The sequence below is a fragment of the Diachasma alloeum genome, unplaced genomic scaffold (assembly GCF_001412515.2).
Source record: "Diachasma alloeum isolate Michigan unplaced genomic scaffold, Dall2.0 Dall_scaffold_00575, whole genome shotgun sequence".
Classification (NCBI taxonomy): Eukaryota; Metazoa; Arthropoda; class Insecta; order Hymenoptera; family Braconidae; genus Diachasma; species Diachasma alloeum.
This window is the reverse complement of record NW_021680707.1, coordinates 33027-44327: the sequence shown is the minus strand read 5'-3', so window position 1 is coordinate 44327 and position 11301 is coordinate 33027.

The window sequence follows — 11301 nt, the reverse complement described above, 5'->3', positions numbered from 1 at the left end:
ACTAATACGGTTTCGTGCATTCGTTTGTATAGAAACCTACACAGTCAAACAGTTCAGCACCCTGAACTGGACCTGTCGAAACCGTGGAACTGCTTACCCTGGTGTCCATGGGACACCATGGGACTGCTGAGCAATCTTTGGATGAAGGGAATGAGAAACCTCGTTTCCCGTTCCCATCGTCCACCACTTTGGGCATAATAATTATAATTATTGAATAAATCGACGTATTGATCGATCTCAATACGTCACAGTATGCATCAAATGACAAGCGGCACTCGTACTTGTCGTCTCCGTGCATGGATGACAGAAACCCGTAATTTTCACATAAAAAATTAAATTGCTCTGATTATAAAATGAATCAAAGTATATTATTGCTATCAAAGTTTTTTTCCAGAATAATACGACGTTTTGCTTCCAACATTACGCGTGTCTTAACCAAACAATATCATTTATCATCGTCATATCATCGACCAAAAAAGACGATAAATGAACGACATTCTGCTGGGATTTTTTACTAATGGATTTGATGACATACTGACGAACAATTTAGTCCGCAATTTTTACGATAAATTTGCCGTTGTATTGCCGAAAATTTCATTAAAAATTATGACGAAATAATAGACGACATATTGCTGCTCCGTTAATGGATAATTTTGGCGATAAATTCGCTGATATTTTGCTGGTCAATTGTATGACAAAACTTGAAGATAAGTTTCGCCATTAATTCACCGAAATCTTGGGAATAATTTCGCTGATAGCTCGATACTCGATATTTTGATGATAATTTCAGAGCAGTAATATTTTCCAGAATTTTGTTGATGATTGCGCTACAAAACTTTCCGAATATTGTCGACAATTCGCCGGCAATTAGTCGACATCATGTTTTACGGGAAGTCAACTTTATGAAAATTTAAACCAAAACAACCGTGATGATGGCGGATAATATAGCAGGTGCAGTGTTAGTTGATGAAGAAGCCGAGGACCATCAACGGGGCTTACATAGCTTATTAAGTGCGCGACGTAGGGCAATTAGAAATACCTTAAATCCACTGGAGGTTTTGGCGGACTCGGTGTTCAATAAATATTACAGGTTCAATTGGTTCATAGGATTTATTTGTTGACTTTTATTAATGAAAATCATAACAGGTTTAGCAAGGATTTTATACGATGTCTGTGTGAAATTCCTCTTTCGCTCCGACATCAAAAATCAAAGCCGAGATATTTACCAGCATCAATATCAACTCTCAGTGGTCGATAGGCAGTCAATTCTATTCATTAATTTACCGATCAAGTATTTATCTCATTTGTAACATGTATTGAAGCGAATTATTAACACTTTACTCCAATATAAATTATAGCTGCTCCAAAATGAAAAATTACAGATGGAGTGGCATTTGCACATAATGCGTTCGCAAATTCATTACTTCATGTCATTTAGTATCGTGTCGCCCCCTCGCGGCAGAAAATCGTAGCTTCGGAAAAGCGGCTTTTTGTTGAGAATAGCCCCCCTGAGCCTTTACTTTAGGGTGGGTTTTCACTCGTAGCGGATAGTCCGCAAATGATAGCGACTTGTCCGCTAAAGTCAACGACATACCTAACCGAAAGGCGGCAAAATTTGAAAATAGGATAATACATCAATGGAAGTTCAGTAATTGGATCCAAATTCAATGAGAAGGTACAGACTAGGCGGAATGTATATTCAATTATGCTGAGAATTTTCCGGTACTGGATTTTAGCCAATCACAGCGCAGTATTCGAGGGGGCGATCCTCTTTTGTGAAATGACGTCGGAGGCTATCATACCCTAGGTGGTATGATAGCTGAATTAAGTTATAAAAAAAAGGAACACAATTTTGTGGGAAAAAGCCTTTCGGCATAAAAAATCCAGATTTATTATCAATACACTAAGTTTGGAGGGTTCACTGCGAATGGCGGTGACACACACGATGATTCACACATGCATACATACAACACAATGTCACTGAGGCCCGATAAGTGGCGCTTACGGGGGCTGTGTTTAGAGGGAGTAAACGACGATTAGCTGGCCTGAGCTGGCCGGTACCGTAAAGAGTACTGTAAAGAGGAACAGCTATAGTAAATGAGACTTTTCGGGTCGACCCGTAAAGTTATACAGTTACTAGATGAGTAACCCACATGACTTATGTACAAATACAATATGAAGTGAGCCGATATGGGCAATATGGCCGTCGATTGGGTATGCGCGGTAAGCGAACCGTCTAGTAACTTGCCTAGTGAGTTGATTCAGCGGCACTGGCGGCGTTCTCAGTAACTGATGGGTTACAACCGTAGAGGTTATGTCGTTGTGAAATTATTGCATCATCTCACTGTAACTCAAGCATTATTCTTCANACAATATGAAGTGAGCCGATATGGGCAATATGGCCGTCGATTGGGTATGCGCGGTAAGCGAACCGTCTAGTAACTTGCCTAGTGAGTTGATTCAGCGGCACTGGCGGCGTTCTCAGTAACTGATGGGTTACAACCGTAGAGGTTATGTCGTTGTGAAATTATTGCATCATCTCACTGTAACTCAAGCATTATTCTTCATCCTCAAAATCTCGTCTTTTTTATTGTAATTTTAAGCAACTCTCTTCCTTAAAATCCATGTTTTTCTAGGCATCCGTTAGGAAGTTTTTTTATTATTACTTTTTGGTTTCATTGATAGGTATTTTCAAATTTTTCATTCGATTTTTTTTCTGTCGTTTTTTGTTTTTTTTTTAATTTTTTCATTTTGTCATTTTTTTTTCTTCAGTGGGGGGGGGGGCTTCGCCTCGTCCTGCCTTGCCGACGTCTCGTGCTGCTAACTTCACACTCATCGCAAACCTCCGTCTACGGTCCTAATGACATAATATACTATTGTTTAAAACATAGGCCAAATAACCGTTTAAATGAGTAGTTGAAAAAGAAACATTTAAAACGACAAAATTATCTGGGTATTTCGGAAAGAATTCTCTTTGATTCTCCATTAGAATTCATATTAAATAAATGACTGAAATCTCTCTAAAAAATCACAAAAATAAATTTAAAAAAAAACGCCAAGTAACGCATTTCGATGCGTTGTTAGAAGAATTTCACAAAAAAATGTTCCTGAGAAATTTCAACGGATTCTCTTTAATTCTTCGTTATTTTTCTAACAATCATAAAAATAAATTTTTGTTGAAAATTTATTGTTAAAAAAAGGAACTTTGGGACAACGACATTTTCTGTGAAAAATTTCAGATACCTCATTTGCAGACAATTGATTCTGCGAAATTAAAAAAAAAAGAGAAATGAGGAAGAGCGCCTAGTTTCTGAAGATAAACTTATTATCTTGTAGGACGACAGATCTTCTCATAAAATATAGACACAATTCCAACATTTTTAACAGTGGCTTGTTCTCAATGGCAACTCACCATTATCAATTCCTATTGGTGAGAGTGGGGGACGGTCATAAAAGTGTGGTTTATCCACACAAATTCCATAACGAAGAGTGTGAATATGAGTGGTTTCTTAAAAAAAAAAGGTTCAGAAAAAGAGTCAGGACCAACGTACTTGGCGCGGTTTTTAAAAAGAAATCATTCACGATGTGCGGGGGCGAGTTTCGAATGACAAGGTGTGCATTGTACACTGTTCGACTGAGAAAGGCGCCATCCATCTTTCGCGCATAATATGTATTAGAGGGAGACACACAACACACACCTCGTCGTTCGGAGCTCGTCCCGGTTCCACGAGTAGTTATACGGTGACTCTCCACGTAGGGAAAAATAGTCGCTCTAAGAGCTTTCAAATATTGCCACAAATCTCCTCCACTATCCTTATTTTCTCTTATATGATTCCATAGACTTTAACTCACTGTTGTGATAAAGGAACAGTTCTATTAATTTTAGAACAATCCTTCGTATCTATTCAAGCCAAGGAATCGACTAATATGCCAAACTTGTTTCAAATTCCCGCGAGATTTTTACATTAGACTGAAAAACCGCGCCATGTACGTTGGTCCTGACTCTTTTTCTGAATCTTTTTTTTAAGAAACCACTCATATTCACACTCTTTGTTATGGAATTTGTGTGGATAAACCACACTTTTTATGACCGTCCCTCACATTCACTCATAGGAATTGATAATGATGAGTTGCCATTGAGAACAAGCCACTGTTAAAAATGTTGGAATTGTTTCTATATTTTATGAGATCTGTCGTCCTACAAGATAATAAGTGTAACTTCAGAAACTTGGTGCTCTTCCTCATTACTCTTTTTTTCTTAATTTCGCAGAATCAATTGTCTGATAATGAGTTATCTGAAATTCTTCACAGAAAATCTCGTTGAGCCAAAGTTCCTTTTTTTTAAAAATATATACATACATTGTGACGAAGGGGCTTCGTTTTAGTCCTCGATTGGACGCGAGGGAAACAAATAAAATAATCCGGAGAACGCTCACATGCACCGATCGTTCATTTCGAGGTTAGGTCTAGTTTATAAGGAATGGCTAGGCGATGAGTCTCCACGAAGAGTCCTGACTCACTACAGACCCTTGGAGATCATCAGCCACCGGAGAGGACCATCTACAGGCCTGGGGAAGGAGTCACAACGTCCTGGGACCAGGAAGAACACCAACCGAAAATCTCACATAGTCACACCCGTTACACCTGTCATAACATTGTCCCGCGGGGTAATTCAGATCTCCTGCAGACCCAAAAGCTCACATAACCACACACACGTAAACCGTCAATAGTATGGGTAATCGCTGAGGCTCATCTGCAAGGCAATGGTATACACCGGAAAGACGTCACAGATCACCTGACCACCGGAGATATGCACCTGAGAGAATAGACGGCACCACCGGACAGCACGTGGCCGGCGAAATATGCAAATGAGGCCGGGATTGGCTAATATTGGAATTCAGGCCCAATGTCAAGGCCCGAGAAAAATGGAGTGAGACAGCATGAGATTGAGAGGGTAATGACGATTTCCGCCTTCATCTTCACTTCCATCTCTACTGTCAATCGCTTTGCATCGCTTTAAGTTTCTCTAATTTTCGTATCTATTGTATGGGTCCAATTAAGAAGCTTTTTGTGCAAACTGGACAACGGAGGTAGGAACAAGTTTCTCCGGACCTTATCCGGAGATTTTTGAGGCGAGTGAGGGCGATTTCGAGGCGAAGTACAGCCTGCGAATATCCAGGCGAATATTCTATTCATCGGGCGAGCACGTGGCGAAGGACAGAGTCGAGGCGTAATATTGAGTCAGGACGAGTGATTAGAGTGAGTGTCCACATATTAAATATTGTCATTGGTGCGACGGGGTCATTAGTGAGTACGAGAGCATTGTGGGAGAGCATACGAGAGCATGCTCATTGAAGCTCCTGTCAGGTTCTATGGCAGGAGGAATCTCATTGCGAACGAAGGCTATCGACTCCATCTTGATAAAACCGCGTGGCCGTCGAGTCGGTGCTTACCGGAGCGAAATACAATAATTTATTGTAAGCGTTACGAGCGTCTAAGCTACAGATAATATTGGGACAAATTAATTGGCATTGAATAGGGATTTTCCTACTTATTTATCATTCCGATTTAGTACTGTATTCTTCATCTTTTTTTGGTCTGATTGTTCTCCGGAGGCTCGAGTGAAAGAGAAATATATCGTGGCTAGTATCGCGGGTAACAGGCATTTGGGAAGCCCAGGCGGTGTCTACGGACCTGCTCACCGTACATTTACCATTGAGAAATTAATAAATGAAAAACTGAGCCTCTTCAGTGTTTCTCCGCATAGCAATTCAACAAATATCTTTTGTTCATAATTCTTTTGGATTGTATCGAGTTGGGTGGACCGGAGTTTCCGGCATTTTGTATTATTATTATCATTTTTGATTATTCGTCTTTGTTTTATTTTTCTTATTGAACGATAGTATTATATCATTTCTTTTGTTATTATTCTGGGTGACGACCGGCATTTATGGAATTCCTTTGTTTTTCTCTTCTAAAATCATTTTATATCAAGTCTCGAGAATATAGACCTATCAGCTAGTCAATAATCTTTCTAGTTACTGAACAATATCCTCTCCTCCAAAGATATAGAGTGAATAAGTTAGATCAAGCACGAGCACACCGGACAACAAATAGGTAACGATGTACATTGCACTGCGTGCGTCTGAATGTTGACGAGTTATCAGGAAAGTATTGTTTACGAATTATTTCCTTTATTATTGAGGATCATCTCGAGTTTACTGCAGTAACCGGAATAAATATATTTTGAGTATTCGAGAGATTAAATAATTTACGTCGATTGTCACTTGTTGTCTCAACACGCACCTTTTCACATTGCCTGATATTTTAGAAATACAAGACAATGTCACAACACGCAACCTACCTATTCGCTTCAACGAAACGACTCACCAGAGACTCTTGAGTTGGAGTTTGATAATTTCTAGGATTATATTAGATTTTTATTTAGAATCTTTTTGAGAGTTCAGATTTTCAGTTCATTGTGACAACATACTTATGTAATTTCTTTATATAAAACATTATATATATTCATTTATTCATTCATTTATTCATTTTCTTTACATTAGAAAAAGATTCCATTAATAAATAATTAATTTTTCTATCATTTAAAAAATGTAATAAGTAAAAATAAAACAATCAAAGCTAAGCTATGATTCGAATTCTTATTCCATAAACATGAAATGACTTGGCGGAATAGATCGGTGACATAAAACGTTTTCCCAATTTTTTGATAGAGAAACTTGTAATTGAAAAACACACAAGCTCGTGATTGAAGAACATGTGGTCATGCCTTTTTTCTAACTCGGATATCCTAGCAACTATCATCAGTAGTCCAAGATCAATCTGAACTGTGAAGAAAATCCGTTATTCCATCTATATGCTCCCATAACGAATGCTTTTTTCCAGGATCTCATCACAATAGAAGTTCAAAACATTTCAATGTTCAATAGTATCATTCATTGTTACCAGCGTTAAACATAAAACCGGTGGAATATGAGGCGTTGGAAGCAAATCATTAATTCATGAGGAGTCTATAGAGGAAGTCAATGTAAAATAGACGCTACACATTGAAATCGTATATTTCGATACGAGTGCGGTACGAGTTCACGAGTCGAAAAACACTTTTCCTACGAACATCGAATGGTTTTTTTATCACAAGATGTGGAAAAGGTACGTTTTCACACAGCACGATGAAAGTAATTTTTTCACATAGCGTGATTGTTGAAAGTGGCGCCCTACGCCAGTCTCCTTTTACCGACAGTCTGGCTGACTGTGTCGCCACGGCGCCGTTGCGCCTCTCGTAGATATACTCGTACTATGCACCACTCGTGCCTCGACCGTTGTCGCATTACGTTGCTGAATAAAGCTTAATTACTTTTGCGATAATAAAACTGTGTTTAATCGTTATTTCAATCCTAAATAACCCTTCAGGTTATGGGCCGAGCACACTTCAACTGTGCGTGATTAAAATTTATCATAAATTAAAGAATTGAAAGCGATAAATCGGAAATTCCAAAAAGGACGCTATCGGGCGGCTGGGCACGTGTCCGGGTGGATCACGCGATACAAAGCAATATCCAGAAAGAGGAAAAATCGAGACGGGCTGGGTGAGTGACGACTGACAGGAAGAAAAAAAATGAAAAGTACTCAGAGAAAAAGTAAGTACTGAAAAATGCATTAATTAAGTGAAGTGAATTGGTGAGAACGAAAAAATAGAAGGAATCAAAATGGCGGCTGGAAATCAATTGTCCACGACGCCGACCTGCAATCGAGAATTTTAGATTAAAAAGAATTAATAAAGAAATCCCATTAAATTCACAAAAATCACTGAAAAGCATAAAATATCTTTTGTCATAAATAAAATAATATGTAAAGCAAAACAAAAGAAGAAAGCCAAGTGACGCCGAGACAATAGTTTCTCGGCGGGGAAGGCAAGCACAGGCTTCAACAGGCTTCAACAAGTAGACGCAACGGGTGGGTTGCGCGTGCAACCGGGGTGCATGTGAGAGAGAGGGACGACTGCAGTCCCACACATATTGCTCGAGCAAGGCGAGAACAATAAGAAATAGAAAGAAAAACGAAAATTAGTGTGAATATAAAAATTGGTGTGAAAAACAACGATTCTCTCTTTCTCGGCCGCGTTCCGCGTGTGTGCGGGGTCCACCAGCGTAATGTAAAGCAATAAAATAAAATCAATAGACACTAGTGCAAAATTGAAATTTACAAATTAAGGATGCATCCAAATCAAAATATTTAATTGGTGAGGATATTGAATTTAGAAATATTTAATAGGCGAGAATAACAAATTGAATATTTGATTGGTCGAATCAATGAAATTGAATTTTAAAATTGCTATCTTTAGACGAAGATATTTATAAATAAATAATTACAGCTGATAAAGAACTTCTGTGTGAAGTGTGGAGATTCCTAATTAGACAACATCTAATCGAAGGAAACTATGAGGAAGAAGTAGTCTCCCTGGCAATAATAGACGATAAAGTACATGTACTTCTAGACGAGGGAACTGGATATGTAACAGATGAGACATCAGGCATATGTGTAAATGGGCGAGCATACTATACACATTAGAAATGCGGAATATTAAGACGTCAAATTGCTTGAGAAAATTAAATCAATCTCTTGCAATCATAAAAGACTTGAGTGTGTTTGGAGGAGGTCTTATGTTTAGATTTTCTGAAGAGCACACTCATCCTGGATTCGGTTTGTTTATGTTTAGCAAGTCGAGTCTGGGATTTCGGACCTGAATACAAAAACTGTAACCAGATACAATAATCCTAAATTTTTCGGTCTCTTTAAAATTAGATAAAAGAGAATTCACAGGGGATCAATGGAGATGTCTAACTGTGTTAGAAACTGCATTGTTGGCCGAAAATAAGCCAATGTATCTGCCAGGTTACGGTCCGAAGAGTCCAATGTCAACAACAGCTGTAATCGAGTATAGGTCAAGGAACATGAACAAAGACTTGGGAAACACGGNCAAATCCGACGAACCCAAAGAGAAAAATAACTCCACTCAAGGTAAGGAAAAAGAAAATAATGATCAATCAAGTGCTGAAATATTTTATGCAGATAGTCAACAAACAAATGAAAATAAGTTTCTGACAGACTTTCTGGCAGACTCAGGCGCGACCGAACATTTAACAAATTCTAGAATTATATTTAAAACATTCAATGAATTAGATTGTGGAGTAATTAGGTGTGCTAATAAAAATGAGTCAGCGGACTTGAGAACGGAGGGAGCAGGAAAAATCGAAATTGAACTGACGAGTGGTAAATTATTAGAAATTGACAAAGTTATTTTTGCAGAAGCTCTTAAAGCAAATCTNACGAGTCCAAGTCAAGCGAATTAACTGGAGGCGAGACGAATGGCGGCGAGATAAGTGCAGGCGGGAAAAACGCAGGTAATATTAATGNAATAAACAGGCGAGTAGTAGCAAATGTACCTGATGTCACTGGGGGTGAAAATGAGGTGAAAAGATATCTCACCAGAAGTGTCACAGCAAACTTACAGAACGAAACAAATGAGAAAACAGACGAAATTGATAAGAGTAATGAGGAAGAAAATAAAATGGATAAAAAGCATGATGAAACAGGGAGTGAAAATTTAATAAAAGAGAAAATTATTAATAAAGAAAAGATTCNGCAGATAATAAAGTAAATATTAAATTGAAGTGGTAACTCCTAATCTAGACAATAAATCAGTTGAGCCTAATGGCAACAAGACTGTCAACACAGTCTCTGTAGACACACAGTTGGCTGAGTTGAAGAGCATGGTGGAAAAGCTATGTAGCTCAAATATAACTTCAACAAAAGCACTGTATGAAGGTCTAACAGAGAATAGAAACCAGTTGAGACTGAATGCTGAGGCGAGAGCACAAGACAAAAGGGAAGTACAGGAGCTCTTGAGCGCCTTGGACAAAAAGCACAATGACAAAAATGGAGGAGTGATGTCGGATAAGCATACAAATCTGGAAAGTAAAATTAGTTCAATGGTCAATAAACAGATCAATGAAATTAATCAGGCAAAGTCAAGTCAAGTAAACAACTTAAATTCTTTGAGTCAATTAGCTGGGGAGGTAACCAATAAGTTACAAATTGAATTGCTTAACAAGGGAATGAGTTTCAAAAGAGATTACAAAATGGACAGTAAAATAAAGTATGAACATTTCTATGATTATTTCTCGTCAGAAATTAAAACAAATAAACTTTTACACATCATTGACGATAGCATTGTGGTTACTGTGGACGAGGAAACTCTTGCAGAACAGAAGCACAAAGTTAGAGAAATTCTGATCAATCATTTGGACAGAAGTTATCACCCTAAAATTGTCAAATTACAAGATCCAAAAGAAAAAATATTGAAGAAACTTAAAGAATTGAAAATGGCTGAGTTTAATGTAGCTTCACACTCTGTGAGACAAGACCTTTATAATATGAGATATAATCCTGCTAAAACGACAGCTGGCGAGTTTAACGATATGTTTGATGAAAAAATAGCAACTTATGAAAATGCTCCCGACACCATTCCTCTAAGTGAAAGCGAAAAGAAAGATGCATTCTACAATGCAGTAATAAAAGCTTTTCCCAACATTAAAATTATTGAAAAAGTAACAAGGAAAGCTATAGGTGTGGGCTTGACTTTTGGCGAGTTGAAAATTGCGATATTAGAAGAAGAAGCTACAATGAAAAATGAGCTCTCAGATTCTGATAGTAAAACTGCTAATTATGCACAGCACAAGGGGCCAAGGTGTTTTGCGTGTCAGGCATATGGACACAAGGGACCAGACTGTCCCAATAAAGGAAAAGGATACTTGTGCTACAAGTGCAACCAGTTTGGGAATCACAAGGCGAGGGATTGCCCAAACAGAACTCACAATGACTATGCACCAAGTGGTTCAGGATACTCTAAGCAGACTCCAAGGTACAATTCCAATTCAAAGATTAATTACAAAAACAATTGTCGAGATCAATATAGAAGTAACGATAAAGGAACGAAAAGACCAATGAGAGGTGAAACATATGGTCCAAGTAAAAGAGGAAGATTCAATAGGAGTCGGTTCTCTTATAAAAGAAACGAGAACAAACACGGGTTTAAGTCATCTCATCAATCAAACAAGAAATCCAAATCCGACGAACCCAAAGAGAAAAATAACTCCACTCAAGTTAAGGAAAAAGAAAATAATGATCAATCAAGTGCTGAAATATTTTATGCAGATAGTCAACAAACAAATGAAAATAAGTTTCTGACAGACTTTCTGGCAGACTCAGGCGCGACCGAAC